We start from the raw sequence: 19,604 nt of genomic DNA on the forward strand, positions 1-19,604 counted from the left end.
ATGCCTCAGCTTTCTAACTTTATATGGCATCTGTTTTCTTCCTACTCAGCTACACACAGATAATGTCTTTCCCGAATACCTAATTCTCCCTGTGCAAAAAGGAGTGGAAACATTTTAAGACTGTGGGCTCATCTGATTGCTTAGGTGTCCGAAGTTCGGTGCTGCGTACCTCATCCGGGTTTCATTCCTGCAAGTAACACTCCAAGTAACACTGCAAGTTACTCTCATGAAATACATTTAAAAAAAATAAATCTGTACTAGAACAGGAGGAAAGACTGGATTTTCAGCATGCTAAATATGGAAAGAACCCCAGGTCTCTAAAGAGATTAATGCATCTGTCCTTCAGTCATTTATTACGTTGTACTGGTTAAGAAAAAACCTGAAACATCTTGTTCTACCTGTCAACCTCTTTGTTCTAACACTAATATAAATAGTGTTTGTATTTTTATTTGGCATGACAATCAGACCTAAGACTTCAGACTATAAATACATGTTCCATTTCATCTGACATAAAATTTTCTACATCGGAATTCAGAAACACAATTCCATTGCTGACACTGACACTTAAAACTGGGTAACGTGCTCCTCATTCCTTCTCTGTGTACAGTCATTTTTACTGTATGATACAATCATACATTATCCATTATATTATCTGCATTTTGTATTCATCGGTATTTATGCAATGTTGTGCTCAGCAAAGGCAATTAAGCATACCAGATGGCTGAAGCAACAAAATTTCCCCCCTTGCACACATATTTCAAAGCAAAAGTCCAAAAATAGTCTGTTTGTATTTAAAAAAAATAAAAATGTGAGGGAACAGGAGTAGTCATGATACACACCACAGAATCACAGAACTGTAGGGGTTGGAAGGGACCTCGAAAGATCATCGGGTCCAACCCCCCCCTGCCAAAGCAGGTTCCTTAGAGCAGGCTGCCCAGGTAGGCGTCCAGATGGGCCTTGAATATCTCCAAAGAAGGAGACTCCACAACCTCCCTGGGCAGCCTGTGCCAGTGCTCTGTCACCCTCACCGTGAAGAAGTTCTTTTGCATGTTGCTGCGGGACTTCCTGTGCTTCATTTTCTGGCCGTTACCCCTTGTCCTGTCCCCACAAACCACTGAAAAGAGGTTGGCCAAATCCCTGTCTCCCACACTTAATATATTTGTAAACATTGGTAAGATCCCCTCTCGTCTTCTTTTCTCAAGGCTGAACAGACCCAGGTCTCTCAGCCTTTCCGCGTAGGCAAGATGCTCCAGGCCCCGTATCATCTTTGTTGCCCTCCACTGGATATGTTAGGGTTCTTTTCAAATACCTGTGTAGGAAAACTTGCCTGGCTTGAAACATAAGTCTTCTAAACTGGAAGAAGAATCAGATAACATTTATATGGTCATGAATATAAATAAGAATATTTCACCCATCCCTTTTTTCCTCAAAGAAAGGGAAAAAAATCAAAATTCTCTGCCAAAAACAACTTGCTTTGGTAATAAGCATCCCTTCAAAGCAAAGACTAGTTTGTCACAGAAAGCATCTGTAAAGATGCTTTTATGGCTTAGAGGCAAGAAATACCCTGAGGAATATTTGTCTTCCCGCCAAAATTAGAAAACAGAAGAGACATGGTAGAATTTCCATGAAAGGTGCTTAGTCATTTGAGAAAATCTGGTTCAGTTTATAACTACAGATCTTCCAAAGATAAAAGAAGGGAAGGCAAAGCCTCTCTCGTTTCCACTGGTGGTACTATATTGCAATGTAAATTGTAATGATGAGCAATCGTAACAATTGCCCCTCCAGGCCAGAAGAGATGTCAGATCTATTTTAGTTTGATGACAGAATGATATTCACTGGCCTGGTGTGTTACAGGAATTGCTAAATATTCAGTAAAACCTGTTTGTACAAGTAAAGTGCAATGCACATATTGCACAGCGTTTTAAGCTGCATATGTACACTAGAGTTTCTATTATTCTCCAGCAGTTCTTGAACAGCACTGAGTAAATCTCTAGTACACCTAGCTGTTGGTGGTAATTACAAAAACTTAAAAATATATATTTTTTAAAAGTTGGTGGTAATTAAATATATATATCATACCACAGCATTGATTTTTGCTGCAGTATTTTCAGCTTTTAAAGCACACAATAGGATTTATTATCGAGAATAAAGTCTTTGTCCTGCTTTTGTCAACAGTAGTCAGTTTTAACACACCATCAAAAAACTATCGGTGATGATAGGCACAGGCTTATTTGCTTGAAACAGCATGTCCTAAAGTCCAGGGCCAACATTTTCACGCATAGGCATCTGTGTAGATGTGATCTGACTTCCACAAGTAGTGGTCATGCAGAGCCTTCAGTTGAGTCCACTTAGGTTTCTTATTTTCAGGTCTCTTTAAACTTAACAGTAGCTTCATACAGTGACTACTCCAGAAAATTCAACCTTCTATGCTGTCTTTTATATATATATGTCCTAATATATTTAGACATCCACATTTGAAAATGATCACCCAACATCAATTTCATCTCGAAATAAGAACCAGTAAATCATTATGCGTTGACCGTAACAGAGAGATAAATTCACCACATTTTTAGACTCTGTTTTCTGAGATTTGCCTCGAGATAACTAATATATTAGTTTCATGACAGTATTGTTCCAGATCCGCCTTGTAGATTCGTAATTTAAAAACCCTATAATCAAAGCCTGCCTGATGGAATGTTAGATTCAAGCATCCATCCTGGGAAGCCTACGCCCGGCATTTATTACATTAGAAAGTAAATTATTTAGTTAGGGAGGAGAGCTGACAGGGAAAACATACATCACCTGTTTGAGCATGTTTAAGAAGCTTGCAAAGAAATGATAATAAGGAAAAGAAGCATTACATAAACCTAGGATATTATCAGCTCCTTTACAGCTTCGGGTTTTCAGAAGTGTTCTGTAAGGGCAGCGATGAAGTGCCAATATTTTGTATAAATATATTATTGTTTTAGTTCACGAGATTTAACCACTAGAATCATCTTGTCTGTGAATATTTTATAGCATTTTAATGGGGCTATATGAGTAGTAATGCTTAGCTTTTCTTTGGAGTTGTTGATAGTGTAAGAAAATCTATATTGTAGAGGATTATGACATTAATTATTGTAAAATAATTTTGTATTTTGCTGTAAGAATTACAGAAAGGGGATTATTTTGCATGTCTGTTTGAAGACACTGGGGACATCTTTAGCACATGCCTTAATCCAGTCCTGTCACGTGAGTGGTGATAAGCAAGAGATGTATTAGCAAGAGTGTGGCCAGCAGGTCAAGAGAGATGTTTCTTCCTCTCTACTTGGCAGATGGGAGACTTCAGCTGGAGCACTGTATTCAACACTGGACTCCCCAGTACAAGAAATATATTGATCTAATGAAGCAGATCCAGCCAAGGACCACCAAGATGATAAAGGGGTTGGGGCACATGATGTATGAGGAGAAGCTGAAAGACATGGTTAGTTCAGCCTTAAAAACAGAAGGCAAGGGAAAGATTACCTTCCTGAACTCCAGAGGGAGGGTGTAGATAAAACGAAGCCAGACTCTTCTCAGAAGTACACAGCAGAAAGCATACAAATCAAGGCACAAGCTGCAACATGGGAAATTCCAATTAGGTAAGGAAAAAAATCTTCACACTGGTATCTCCAAGGAGATAAGGGTTGACCTACATGACCTCCAGATGTCCCTTTCAACCTACATCATTCTATAACTACATTTCAGTCATACAACAAACATTTATCTAGTCACCTAACGGAAGGATAAAAGCATCTAGCTCTTCAGTGTCTCCAAGAGGCAAAGTCGCCTTCCTCTGCTGAGACTTTTGACACTACTCATGTTTATGTCTCCCTTGATAATATTTACTATGTTATGCAGATATTTTAATGTTGGTTTACAATACTATAAAATTACATTCTAATATTATATATTGTTACTGTATATTATCACAATATACCATATTCATGTAGTACTCAGAAGATTCAAGAGAAATAGGATAAATTGATTTGGCATTATATTACGGATTGCAAGACCTGACCTTTCAACAAGCTGATTATAGACTTTACACATAGGAAACAATTACAAAGGATTTTGAGCACAGTTCTGAACATTCAAAGTAATTAATTTTATGCAAATGAAATATTCAGGTAGACATATAGTTAGACATATGCTTAAATGCCAAAGTATTCAGTGTAGGCCACTGGTGAGTGAGCATGATGCATTCATTCCCATCCTACTCCCAACACTAAAAAAAAAAAATCCATCAGGACACATCTGTGTCACACATTTATCATGTAACACAGAGAGACTCAAGAAAGTTCAGCAGAATACCAGAAGGACCTATGTGAAGTAGGATAGATCTTCACATGGTTACCTTCCCGCTAAAAACCCATGGAATAAATTAGTCTAGATGGAACTCATGTAAAAGCTGACCTATTCAAGCTATCCTTGACAGACCATGATCTCCACTACAGCTTATGCCGCTCAAGAAACCTTTGTTTAGCACGAACAGACGCTGTTGCTTACCTTCAGGTCAACAGCAACCATGCTTCCAGCTTCTTTTTCTCCCAAAATGTCCATCCAAGTTGTTAACACCACTCCTCACTGTAGACAGGTCACCTTGTGACTGGATGGCCAGCATAAACCAAAATGGTTGCTACCAAGTCAGCATCCTTCAGGTCCAATACCTGATTTGATCTTGCATGCTACTCACACCAAATTTTTCACTATTGCAACAGAAAGAGATTTGAAATTTACATTAACATGGAAATCTGCTGACAGAGCGAAAATGGCTTAGAGTGAAAGTTGGTTTTGTTTCCAAGAGACGATGTTTTTACTCTTGTGGTCAAAACCATAAGCTATTACTTCAGGAAAAAGATAATTTTGTCAATACCATTCATTTAATTTAATGTTTGTTTTGTTTGTATTTTTTTTTCTTTTTAATAACACCAATAATACCGCAAGTCAAGTCAAAAAAAAAATCTGCTGGTAAAAGTTGTTCCTCTTTCCTTAAAAGATGATTGAGATGATTGATACAGATTCTTTGGCACATGCTTTGTAGTGAAGACATGAAGTGAACTTAACAAGCAAACTAAGTTCAGAGGGATCCTATTGGGATACTCTGTACTGTGCACTAATAGTGAAGACCAAAATTAGATAACTCACAACAGTGAAATTTAGAGTCGAGGTTATACAATAAAACTTTATCTCCTAAAATGTAAGACACAGAAGAGTCAAGAAAACATCTTTTCTCTGACATAACCATTCAAGCAAAATCCTACATGGAGATTCAACTCATTCCAGCAGGTGTCCTTAAGACGGTTTACTTATACTATTTGGTAAGGTGATTTATTTTAAAAATGACGGGAACGTATGTTCCTGATGCAAGGTGCATCTCTGTCAATAAATTCTGCTTTTTTCTGCCCTAAGAACAAAGCTACTTTAATGTGGACCCACCATCCAACTCCAGCATGCCTTTTCACACCACTATTCCATCTTCGTAGAATCACAGAATCGCAGAATGGTTTGGCTTGGAAGGGGCCTTAAAGATCCTCTAGTTCCAACCCCCTGCCATGGGCAGGGACACGTCCCACTGGATCAGCTGCCCTGATCTTATTTACATGCTTTAACATTTCCTATATTCTCTTTAAGACTCTCTTGTGTCTGTTAGGTAATCAACTGTCACAGCTGACTCAAAAGTTCCTGTAACTGAAACTAAAGAGTGGGTGTAAATTCAAAATACCTTATTTGTACTCAGTGATGATTATCTTTTCTCTTAAAAAAAAAAAAAAAGTCTTTTAAAGGCAGTACTGATCATGTAGATATGACTTCATGATGTATTGTAAATACTTGGCAATACTTAAATGCAAGTAGTACATATATAAGATGAAGAATAATTCCAAGCATTTCTTATGAAATACTTTCTAACTTCTAATTACCATCAAGAAAAGAAATGTTCCTATGATAAAATGTTGTATCAAATAAAAGATCTTTCCAAAGATCCAGAAAAACTGCATTTTTTGCTGACCATTAACAAGACTATATGTATAATGAATCGTTTGCTGGATTTAAGACAATGCCTATCGCTATTTATCGCTCTAGTCACAGAAACACATACTAGCAATTGGACCTTCTATTTCAAAATGAACAGACCCACAAGAAAACTGGCTTTTCCCTGTAAAACTTAATATGATCAACTCAATCAGGCAGTGTATCCAACAAAGATGCCAATTTGAATAAAATCTCCTCTAGGGACATTTACTATCATATACCTGTTCACAAACCAAAGTGATCTTTGTGGAGTCCTTCATGAACACACAGCTGTAAGTATCATTACCAAACTCAACCATTTACTGGAATTTGATGATTGCACTATCATTGTGAGCAGTAGGTGTTTTCTCTGTTCCAGTCACAAGATGAAGTACTCCAAAGCCAAACAATTATTCTGCTCGTAAGTTATCACCTTCAACCTTCTCTAGCAACTCTGGTCCACTATCAAATGTGTTTGCTATAGTTATTTAATATAAGTTACACCCTGCTTTGATGACATGCACTAGTGTGTAATAGTTGCCAAACTGGATCTGTTAAGTAGGTTACTAGGTGCAGTTGACATCAGTTCCTTGATGGATTATCTTGTTAAGGAAGCTATTATAAAATCACTTCTGATGAGAAACACAAATGATACTCACATAGAAAGGCCAAATTCTGATCACATTAGAGTAAATGGCATAGAATTTTTGCCCAGTGCATTCATATTTGTAATAAAAATGAAGGTCTACAAAGTTACCCACTCCAATGAAAACAATGAGTGGAAAGAACTCATTGTTCAAAGAAAAATGGAAAAGTGGCTTTAATATCTTTTGTTTGAGATGCAGGGCAGCTTCTGGCTGGGCAGCTTCCTATTTCTAGTGCAAGGAAGATATGATATGCAGATTAATAAACGGCTAACTTTCTGTAACTCAAATATTTCACTCATATAATAAATATATTCTGATAGTGCCCAAAGGCTTAAAGTGGTTTGCCTGAGAAAGAAGACTGAAAGAAACAAACTAGGGCTCTCTTTCACACAAGGAAGTTTGTAATTCAATTGAATAAAAACCTATAAAGTTTCCCCTCTTTCCTTGCTTGAAAAATTCTCAATTCATGAAGAATACATTTTTCATTGACTGCTGAGACAGACTTTCATTCGGGAATATGAGCAAAGAAACAAATCCTGAGTGGTAAGTGGTCAAATTAGCATTCCTGCTTCACAGGAACACTTGCTCCTGGCATGGGGCTAGCAGATACTCCCTATTAATATCTCAAGACCCGACAGCCACGACACCTCTTGTGGCAATTCCCTATTCCCAAGCAGAATTCACTCACAGAAAAGAAACTAGCCCCTGTATTTTCAGCTAGGTCAGCATTTAGTACGTTCTCCGTTCTTCCAATGAGCAATGTCGTCATATATTTATTATATCTTTATAGCTACACATTTGTATAATAATGTACATACCTTTGTCTTCTTCTTAAACTGTCAAACTAATACTTTTGCCTTTGCATTTTAATTTAATATGAAATTATACATAATTACTTTCTCTAATAAATTTTAATTTGAAGTACTGTTGAAGATGAAGGCCTCTGGCAAGATCTGGCTCTTCAAACTGGCCTGAGCACCTTTCGAAAGCTATCTTGTGCATAAGCACACTCGGGCCTACTTTCAAACAGAATTCTATTACTGGCACGGCTTTTTGATCGCTGTTTCAAAGTCTTTGTCTTTCAAACCAACTTGTGATGACATCAGGAAATCTAGGGTGGGTTCTTCTTGTGCTTTATGTCTTCTACATTTAAGGATTTTGAATGTCATTACATAAAAGACAAAAATTTTCCTGAGATTATCTCCTGGCTTAATCAGTGTATGTATTTGTTCCTTCTCTTTTGTCTAACTGATTGTTACAGTGCTAACTGTATTTTAAAGATTTATTTTAAAATATTTGACTTATGTTTTGCACTCAATTAATAAGACAGGATAATATTATGTGCGATGAGAAGGATTAATAAACCAAAATAAAATAAAGTCTCCAGTTTCTCTGATTGATTTTAAAATTCCCATTACATGGGACAATGTGAATTCAGAAGCCATCTATCAGGTCTTGATATTATTGACAAAGAAAATCAAAGTTGTACATGAGTTCCTACAATACCGATCTGATCATGGGACAAATTGGGCTATCCAGAAATAAAGGGACTGATAAGGTGAGCTGATAACCTCTGATTTATGAAACAGAGTTTCACTTACTTACCAAAGTGATAGACATTGCATGGATATACAAAGTGATGTACATATCCATTTAAAAGGAGCTTGAACAAAAGATCCAGCTGTATGTCATCAAATGTCATTGAAACCTATGACAAAGCTTACCTTCTTTTCAGTATTATTTCCTTACTCTTATATTACTCTTTGCGAAATGACAGGTAGAATACCAACCAGTGTTCCCATCTTGAATGTTTATGATTTGATGCTAATTTAAACTATTAGGATATACAGTAATAGAAGCCACATATTAAAGAATTATCAAAATTTTTAAAATTAAGAATAAAAAGCATCTTATTGCTGCTTCTATTGACAAAAAGTCATCAGGAAAGTAAGCAAAAGACCTAAATACTGTCATCTCACTTTGGGATAGACTTTAAAAGTTGGAAGGATAATAGAAAGCTTTGCCCGCCTTATCACCCAGCAGTGTTCCCAATACGCCCTTTGTAGGTTGTCTTTCCGATGGCTAATAACCACGCCATAGTTGTATTTCAGAAAGCTTTGTTTCCTGAAATAGATATCTTTATTAAAAAGCTCGCTTTTGGGAAGGAACTTCCTCGAGTCCCAGGGCCCTGTCAGGCCGCAGCCCGGCCCCCGCCACGACCCTTCCCGCCTTCGTGCAGCTCGAGGAGAACAAAATGGCTGCCCCGCGCCCTGTGTGCTGCCCTGAGGGGAGCTGACCCTGATGGCGCTGCCTCCCCGAGGCTCGGGCTTTGAAACAGACTCGTAAAGCTCTTACCTCCCCTGCTGGAAACAGCCGTTCCTACAGGCCCAGGGTAATGGCAGGGAGGCTTTGCCGAGCCACCGATCTTACATACCAGTTTTCCCATGTACGGCTCTCTGAAACTCATACGTTTTGGGAAAATAAGCCATTCAATGGACTGGCTGTTTTAATTTTTGTGTATGGTACAGTTACAATCACGTTTTAACAAGGAAGAAAAACGAGTGCGAAGGTAAAATAAATGTGTTGGCTAGAAATATGCCTCAAAGCCAGATATTTTGATGGATAGTGACAGGCAATGTCTTTAGACAGAAGGTTTAAGCATGGTTAATTAGCAACAAGAAATACTCTGCATGCAGGCCATCTAATTAGCATTTTGATTTTTTAAACAGATTTTTACACAGAAACAACAACAAACACACACTTTTCCTTTTAACCAGAGTCTATCTTTGTGTTCCACCAGTGATAACAGAAAGGATGTTCTATTTTTATGAGAATTGTAATCATAGTATTTAGACATCCAGAAGTCCCTATAACTCATGTGTTTTTGCCACAGATAATGCAGATTTATTCATTACTGGATACTTTTCTCATTCTAACGTTTAGATCTGCCAGGAAACTCTTCTTGATTATCAATTTAAGATTTTTTTGTTGCTGTTGCTTAGCTTTATTGCTGGTTTTAACAGTACTTTTTTACTTTCCTTATGTAGCTCTTTTGTGCCCTGTGTTAAGAAACGTGTATCCCATTTACTTTTACAAGAAATCTGTATTTTCTTCTTTTTCTGACAATTTTAGTCCTTTCTTCTCCTTTCTTCTGCTTTTCAGAAAAGATGCACTTCTGTTCTGATCAGTTTGTCCGATACAAGCCTCAGTCACCAGGTGTGACCACAGACAGGATCCGCACTGTGTCCAGGTCTGTTTACCACAGGTCAAATTTGGTAAGAAAGTATGATAGGATTTTGTATTCCTTTAGCTGGAAAGGTTACCCCTGTTACTTTCTTTGGTTTTCACATGCAGGATTTGTGTATGCCCGCTTAATCTCTGAAAGAAAACAAACAAACAAACAAACAAACAAAAACCTCCTATGTCCAGGTAGTCGAAACAGTAGAGCTGATGATAAAGTTTGTGCAAGAAAATAAAAGATTTTGAGCACTGTCCTGCTTCCTGAGTAAAACTCTACTGCCCTGATCTTGATGAGTGTCCACTTTGGTGAATGACAAACTCCTGGAATCAATCAGCTGCTGACAAACACAGTGTCCCTTTCGTTCATGGAAGAGCAGGTTCTCAAGTAGCTGTGCTTTACGTAATGTGCTTAGATAATGGTCTCCATTTTTCAGATAAAATATTACAATCAAAGAAGTGCTTATAGGAGCTTCATAGTCTCTTGTTGTCTGAGATTATTCTCGTTATTAGCTTATTCATGTTTCTACACTGTCCTGTTTCTTGGTAACGATTCAAAGACACTAAAGAAGTGGTTTACAAAGACACAGAACTGCAAGTCATGTGCATCCAAACTAGTTTGATTGTACACGTCACGGTGAGTGCCTGTGGTAATGACCTGCCTCCAGTTGCAAAGGACCTTTAGAAAATAGGTCTATTATCTCAAAGTCTTTTGTCTCACTTTGTATCAACTTCTAACAATTACTGGTATAGCAGCTATTAGAGCAACATATATATGTGGTACATTTGTAGATGACAACGAGTTTGTGTAGGAAATAAGAAGGTCTATAATATTGTAATCAAAGATCATGTCATTATATATAGGGGAAAATCGGTTGTATTGACATTGGCCAAGAAATCCAATTTTCCCCAACCTTAAGGACAATCACTGAATTATGCTGTGGTGTTCTGTTCAGCCTCGTGTCCACTTCTCGTATCCTTTCTGCTGTCTAATGATACACATCTGTTTTCTGGAGCAGCTTTTGTGAGAGGCTGCTCACAGAGCCCTGCTCACAGACCTGTCCCATTCCAATTTGTCTTCAGTTCTCTGTGCGTGTTTCCTCCCATACCCTTCTGGTTACATCCCAGATATATACACAGATCAGCAGTGGGTTTTACTGTGCTACACGCCCTCCCTTTTTTGTACTCATCCACAGCATGCAGTGAAGTACCCAGGACATGGACTTCAGGTGGGAGGCACAGCCCTCACCAGGAGGATGGTGCTGTATAGAGGGAGGAAGATATATCTTCAAGAGTTCAAGAGTCATGAATAGTTAATGATGGCTAGAAAAAGATTTAAAGAAGGATCTGGATAATAATGGCCTGATCTTATTTAAAAAAAAAAAAAAAAAAAGATGTCGATAGGATTAAAACATTCTTTTTAGAAGTAGATCTGTAAATACAAACTGGAAAAGAAGAGCTGTTTTACCCAGCAATTTTTTCAAGACAACTGTGATAATCAAGGGATTTAGATATTTCAATACAACAAAGAACTAGTAAGTTTTAGAGGAACAGATCCTCATGTTCTGGTGAAGTGCACTGACCCTTGGAGATAAAGGCTGTGCTTGTCTGTTACTGGTTTGTCACTGCTCAAGTTACTGAGTGCAGTACAAAATTGGATACTTAGGCTCCAACACTAGCTTGTCTTGTTTTCTGTTTGCCATATGGTGTTGTAAAACAAGGCTCCTTACAGTAATATAAATCAAACAGTATTTTTGATTGCCCCCGGTCTTTTCTGAGTCCCACAGTTAGAGATGCACTGTGGAGTTGAAAACAACTGAAACTATGATCCAAGGGAAAACAAAGCTGAGCATCAAAGTGAAAACATAAACATCTGCCTTTCAGAAGTAAGTATAATGGACTGGAACTCTTTTCTTGTAAGCCACTTGAAAGCTGTTTAATAATTATGAAAGTATTTATAGGCCGAGTTGACTTCCTTTGCTTATTCCTGAGAGCCTGTAGTTGGTGTATTCTTTAAGCAGCTTTGTTTGCTTGCTAGAAACCTCATTATGTTTTGCATGTTTTCTAGTCTCTCTAGTAAAGGACCTAAACCTGATCAAGAGCCTGTTTCTGCAAGTACTACCACGTAATTGAAATAAAGTATTCACAGCAGGATACTGTTTCTGACTTAATTTCTCAGTAGGATGGGAGCAGTGTAGATCATTATTTTTCTTTTTGCAGGCAGAGTTGCTCGGTGTTGCAGCAGGTGCTTTCCTCAAATCCAGCTAGGTGCTCTACGTGTCATTGTACACTACGTGATACTCACTGTGGTAGTCATTCTGGATGCACAGAATAGCCACTGAATGAAACTTAAACATATATTTGCATAAATTCAATGTTTTCAGTCGAACAGATCACGGTGGATGGACTAGATTTCTGAATTCACAGTCTCTGCAGACCTGACTACTTGTCAGTCTTACTGATTCCGAGATTTGTGGTTGGCTTGCTCTTACTAAGAGCACAGCTCTGGTTATTTTAATGCTGTTTTTTTTCTGTTGATTTCAGTGGAGCCTGATTTTTATGGCAGACTTTTAGAGGCCAGACTTATTCCACCTGCCTTTAGTCACTTAGCAGAGGTGTATCAGCAAGGAGCATAGTTGTTAAGGTCCCTATTGTCATCTCCCTGTGGCTGTTAATAGCTTAGCTGTTGTAAAACTGCTCTGGGGAAGTGCCTTTCTACCTCTGCTAGCTACAGAGTGAGCCTATGGTGCACAGGCTTCTGACTTCAGTCAAATTTGAAAAATTGTATGTAAATGCTTAAAAGTTCTTTAACTTGACATATCTTGGTATGCGCATCTGCTTAGATTTAGGCATAAAATACTTGTCTCTTGATATTTGATATTTAAATAACTTGAAATAACATGAGCAGTGGCACCCACCCCAGCCAACTCCCCCCATCTTTTACTGCTGGGCTTGATGCCACGTGGCATGGGACATCTCTCTGGTCAGTCTGGGTCAGCTCCTGGCTGTGTCCCCTCCCAGGTCCCTGTGCACCTTGTGCTGGCAGGGCAGCATGAGGAGCTGAACAGTCCTTGGCTCTGTGTGAGCGCTGCTCTGCAACAACTAAACATCCCTGCATTATCACCAGCACCACACCAGCTGCTATGAAGAGAGTTATCCCAGCCAAACCAGTACACTGTTTGACTTTATCCTCATTTATCATTGCTTTATGAATAAAACATCATTAATATACCTCACATCAATTGTACACAATGCGAATGAAGGCACTACTTAGATCGCTGTTCAAGTTGTAGTGTAGAGGCCGGGGTGGGAAGTCAATTTATCATTTACAAGATGCTCCCCTTTAGTAAGAGCATGAAGTAAGGAGAATGTATGTAGGTGGGAATTACGGACCCATCTTAATCCTCATTTACAAAGTAATTGCAGCATGACAAAACATGAAAAGGAAAAATATTTTACTTATATCCTATCAATTTAGTTGTGGTATATTTACAGTGGTGTCTCATATTTTTTGTTTCTTTCCCAAAGAGTGAGAGAAGCAGATGTGATTACCTTTCATAAGAATAATTTCCATTAAGGAAGGTTGAGTCTTGGTAATAGGAGATAACACATGGTGTATTTTTCAATGACTCCTGTGGTTTTCAACCTGCTCCCCATTTTTTCATGACATTTCTCACCAAAGGTGTTCCAAAACACCCAGAGAGAATGCTCGGCTAAGAAGATACCTGAAACTTTTCCATTTCTCTCTGTTTAGCAAGACAAGAATTGAACGATGGAATCAAGATTTTTGGTGGGTTTTCTGACACCAAAACAGATAGATGAGTGCATGTTGGTTGATTATAGCAATTCTGCCAAAAGATAGATTGAGTCAAATGAGTGCAGTTACACAGTAAACCACCTGGAAGTTCAATTGATTAAATAGCTTTAAAGCAATGCAGAGGATCTGTTATTGGTTTGATCACCTTAAATACAGATGGATGGCCCCTCTCTGTTCCATTAAAGAAATACATTACAAATTTTCACATATATTGAATCCTTATCCAAGTTTGCTAGAAATTATGTTTTGTGTATTTTGAAGAATTCATCTGTAGAAATCATCTGTTCAGAAAAAGCAAGCTCTATCATATTCTAATGTAACTATTTCTTTCATGAAACTTTCCTCCAAGTATTTCTTTTAAAATATTCACTCCTAGACCTATTGCAGTCACGTCTGCCAAAAGCCCTGATGTTATACAGAACTGAACAAGGTGCTGCAGATTTTTGGAAAAGCTGGATGAGGGCAGCGGCAGGTACAAGCATATAGAGAACAATGCTTGGAGACTTCTTTTTGTCAGAGTAATTAGAGAAAAGCAAACTTTTTTTCCCTGATATATAAACTCATCTTTTTCCTCACTGTTACCCCATGCATCATCCAGGATTTAGTTTCACCTATTCCATGGAAAAAAAAATATCATGGACAAGATCCTTATTGTCAGTTTAGTTAATCACTAAAGGTACACGCAATAAAAAGTTAAAATGCTTTATTTATATCACATTCCTCCCAATTTATTCATCGAATAACATCCTAAATAACAATGTGTATAAATAGCTCTGAGTACTATCCTGCAAGACCTATGAAATAGATCTACTTGTGAAGTTAGAATGGTTTTTTTTTTTTTTTAATCCGGCAGATTTCATAACTTTCCAAAGAAAAAATCCATTTACTATTTTGTGCAGTGAGCTATAACTCCAGATAAAAGTAGCTGTGGAAAGGAAATGCTGTGTGCTAGGCTCATCATTGCCAGTCACGACTCTGTTTATTTCTGAAGTTCACTGGTCATCGCTCCAGACGCAGGTGGAGTTCATCTCTGATAAAAGAAGCAGACACTAGTCACTTTTATCATGAGGCTAAGAAAACTGTTTTTTTTTTTTTCACACTCAAGTCCCATATACAATCGTTACCACCGATCCTGCTCTGTAGCAATATGTAGCAAGACAGTTGGCTGACTCCCAAAACCTTAACACTCCATTAAAGGTGTTTTGAAATATGCAACATGCAATCATCCAAGATTCCTGTATACTTTATAGTTTTGAATTACTCTGAGGATTAGCTAAATTCATTTTAAAATACAAAGTTTTATTAGCTTTGGGATGATGTAGTCATTTTTATGTATTGTTGTCTTCTACTGTCAACATATGGTTTTGTTAATCAAGGTGATACAATTGCATGTGAACTTACTAATTTTAGAATTAAGTTTATTTTGCTCTTGATTGTCCGTTCTGAAGAACAACAGACTATCTCGTAAAGGCAAATAAGGTTCTTTGAAGCACTTTTGTTCTAGATGTACTTAGTACGTCCATTACCAGGAAACGTGTGTCACCTTGCACATGACAAGAAGATGTCACAAAGGCCAGGCATCCATTTCTAGGACTGATCTCGTGATTCTTTCAGGAAAAACACCAGGTTCATATTATTCCACAAGGATAAATCACCTTCATACCATAAAAATAATGGAGCATCCCACAAAAGGAAATCCTAATTTTCTTTCTAATATTTTTTTCAGTAAATTCAAATTAGTCGATGGAGGGACTTTGGAAGACCAATAGCAAAATAATGAGTTATTCATCAACCGGATATGGTAAATGCACGGCAGTAGCCAGCATACAAAGTAAATGACTTATGTTATATACTGGACACATGACAGCCTCCTCCTCCAGCTAAGAAATTCATGAAATTCATCAATTTGGAGTCAGTTGGATCACTTGATTACTGAGATATTCATACCTCTAATAAAAATTGGACAATGCAATAGGGTAGAAATTTATTTATATATATATATATATACACACACTATATCACCAATATATTTTTTTCTTTTTATATCATCAGATCAATTTATTAAAATGATTTTACATATATATTTTAAGCATTATATAAATTTTAAAATCTTCAAACATGTCTTTAATTAAGTGATGAGTAGTTCTTTTACGGCAGCAAACTATAAGAAGAGCCCTCAGCTACATCTGTAATGCAGATGCTCTAATGAAAACAGGAAGCTCAAAGACAGGCAGAAAGGGCTTTGGGAAGAATAATAACAAACAGATACTTTGAACCTGTTAGAACAAGAACAAAAATACTGTGGGAGTTAGAAGGAAAGGTTGACAAGGGCGGTAGGAACGGTGCAAACAGGGAGCCCACAAGCTTACTTCCCTGTTTTGCATAAAGTAAACCTTGCTAATTTGGACCTGAATGATGACAACACTCTTGCTTTGTTATCATCGTATATCCTGAGGAGAACCACAGTCTCAAAGGGCTGTGTTATCTTTCCCTACATAATGTCTGCCTTAACACAATACCTCATTTATTGTCATTGCCTTGCGAGACCTTGCATGTAAATGACAGAATTAAGATAAAATGATAGGAGATAATTATAAACAGATGTGTGTCACATGGTGGTTTGCACCCACAGTGGTTTTCACAGACCTAAATAAATCGTCTTAAAACTGGTTTTAATTGCACCGGTAGGACTGCTGTGTGCTGATAGGGCATCAGTTAGGCCTCAGTTTCTGTGTTTTGAGATAGCCAAGGGGCTTTTAGTGTGCATGATATACTTACGTGTTACGCAAGGTATAGGTGTGTTAACATAAATTATCGCCTGATTAGGGTAGTGAGTCAAAACAACAAAACAAAACAGAATCTAAGAGTCAGATTCTGTTCTCATTTACACTTACATAATTGGAAGTGATGTAATTTTGTATTCATGCTGCTGTCTGGACAAAATCTCCAGTGAGCTGTACTTAAAAGCTAAGTATAGTCTAATTTTATGTTTTTTTTTTTTTTTTTTTTTTTAACAGTAGAGCAATAGTAATTAAAAACAGAGCAATGCCATGAGATTATTTCTCATATTTACGGAAACTTGATAGTTAGGTGTGCAATCTTAGGGAAAGTTAATTCTCTTCTGTCTTCGTTTCTGTAACAAAAAAAGAACTGTCTCTGGCTTTGATTTAAAAATTATATGAAGATTTGAAGCAGGTATAGGCATTGTTACTTTAAATACCTAAATATCTTGATGTTCATTTCCACTCTGTTTCTTAGACTTCCACATAAGTTGCAACATTATCCATACAGATTCTCAGATTCCACACCTTAACTGAGAAAGAAGAGCAACTCTTACTCCCTTTCCTGTAAGAGATGCATCCCGTAAGATTTTGCATCAAGACCAAATGTAGCACTAGTGAAGAAATTTTTATAATTGATACAGGTCCAATATGGTAAGTTTGCTACTATTCATTTGCATTTTGCTCTACTTCATTGTGATGTGAAGTATAATTATATTTTCAGTGGTAGAAGCTGACTAAACAAGTACTGCCTGACTGAAAAAGCACGTCAGCTGTTCAAGAGTGGACTCTGCTGTTTAGAAACACAAATGACAGTGGGATCAAGTTTTGCTTTAATTCATATTTGCAATAATCTCCCTTTTCAGAACACATTTCTTCAGAGCACAGCATAAGGTTTCCATAGCGTAGATCAATGCACAAACTTCATACTGAAAAAGTGTGTACAAAAAGATTGTTTTTAGCGCTCACCACTGCCAAGAATTTTTACCTTAACCTGTTTCAAAAACATTTACTGAACTGCTTTTCACAGTTCACCCATAAACTGCAGTTGTTCTATCCCTCTGTCCAAGACCTTTTCCTTTACTTCTCACAGGCACTGCTCAAGTGCTAGAGCGTACCAGGCTCCTTTAGCCTTTCTCCCTGCCAGTTCAGCCATATTCAGGATGTCAGTGCTGCCACACACAGAATTCTTTAATATTCAGTATTCTTTAAAATTCTTTAAAGTTCAGTAACTTTATTTGACTTCATATTTTGACATGCAGAGGCATCTGTCGATATATTTTTATGATACAGATGGGTTTCCTTCTAACTTCAGCGTAAGTGTAGCTGGAGCAGTCTAATGAGACAACTAAACCAATGCTGGTTAGTGTAGGAGTTACTGTCCTGACAAATCAGAAAATCTCAGCACTGCTCAGAAAGGGGATTTTTTCATTTTATTTTATTTTTTTATATATATATATATATTTTATTTTTTTCCTGCAGTCAGTACCCATTTTAGGGAAGAGGTCTAAGGACAGCAACTTTTTGAAGAATTAGCTCTCAGCCTGAAGAGCTGTATAATTCATCTTGGATTTGGCTCTAACTAAGGTCTGTGTCTATAATGCTGAATAAAACAGGGGATAGGAAGCCTGCCATGTATTAAGCAAGTTGGATCCCCAATTCTCCCAAGTGCTTAATAATCCAATTTCTGGGCTGCCTTTTGAGCGGCACCAGCTAGATCTCTCTGAGCAATTCGACTTGGTTTGGAAGGCAGTTCGTTCCAGGAACAGTGTCCAAAAGGGACGGTGGATAGCACTGCTGGAGGTTCGGCTCCTCCCAACCCCACTCTGTCCCAACAGGCTTTACATCCTCAAACCCCCCCAGATAACCTCATGTTACATCCTGGTCATGCAGTATGGTATTCAGTGTCATCCTCAAACAACAACTGCAGGTTGTTCTGCAACAGTGTTATTTAATAAACTGACCCAAACCCTTGTACAAAGCAGCCGTGACCTAAGGCAAGAAGTGCATGTGGCACCCAGAAGAGACACAGACAGGGAGCCATCCTTGGACTTGATCTGTAGGCACAGTCAGAAAACACAGACCAAACCCTTGCCACGTAAACCCAACACAAAATGGGGGAAGAACAGCTACGATGCTGAAAAGAGGGAACTCTCCAGGGCATGAAAGGGCGTAATCACTTTGCACCGCGCGTTTTTTGGACACATGTACAGGGATGGGGAAAGGATGAGGGAGAGGGGAAACCCGAAGTTGTGTGTGCCCATAGAGGTATCACTGACACCATTCCCTATGCAGTCTCAGAATGCCAAAGTACAAAGTGTACTTTACAGCATTAACATACAGGATAGATGATGAAAACGAGCATTACGTGAAGACCATATGAAGACCATAATTAACAGTATTGTAACTCCTTCATTTTGACAGTGTTTTGGAGACTCCAGGATTTGTTAACCATTCAAACTGCTTATGCGTTTGTCAGCTAGGTGGTGTCTGACTGCTATAGGAGCTTCCAATAATGTAAGCAGGTTTTAATTACATTTACCATATTTACCCTGCATTTTTATTTGCATTTCTTTCACCTTGAACAATTGCAAATATACGGGCATTCAAAATCTAGACACTAAGTACCAAGTTAAGAGCATTGCAGAGGAATAATTAAATTAATTATTTCCTCTGATGTTACACTTTCCTTAGACAACTGTATTAGTATTAATGGTTTCAATGCTTATTTTAAATAACAAAACTAAATTGTAGCTCAGCAAGATGAAAGTATTCCTTTTCAAGTGGAGCATCTGTAACTCATGAGGGAAGGACAGCATCTGACAAATGCTTTTATGCAACGTTCATTTGTATGATTAGCTAGAGCTTTAATACAGAAAACAAACAAAAAAGCCCACAGAATTTCCACTATAAGAAGTATGAGGAAAAAATTCAATAACAATATTGGATTTTTTTAATCCACTCTTAAAAGTAAAAACTCTTCAAGTGTTTTTTGTTCAGTTCTTTCCCACTTGTCACATAAGTTTAATTTTCAGAAAACACATCACTGTATTCCTGCATGAGTTATTTGTCAGAGAAAAAACAGGACACACA

This window comes from Anser cygnoides, chromosome 1 (genome assembly GCF_040182565.1).
Source record: "Anser cygnoides isolate HZ-2024a breed goose chromosome 1, Taihu_goose_T2T_genome, whole genome shotgun sequence".
Classification (NCBI taxonomy): domain Eukaryota; kingdom Metazoa; phylum Chordata; class Aves; order Anseriformes; family Anatidae; genus Anser; species Anser cygnoides.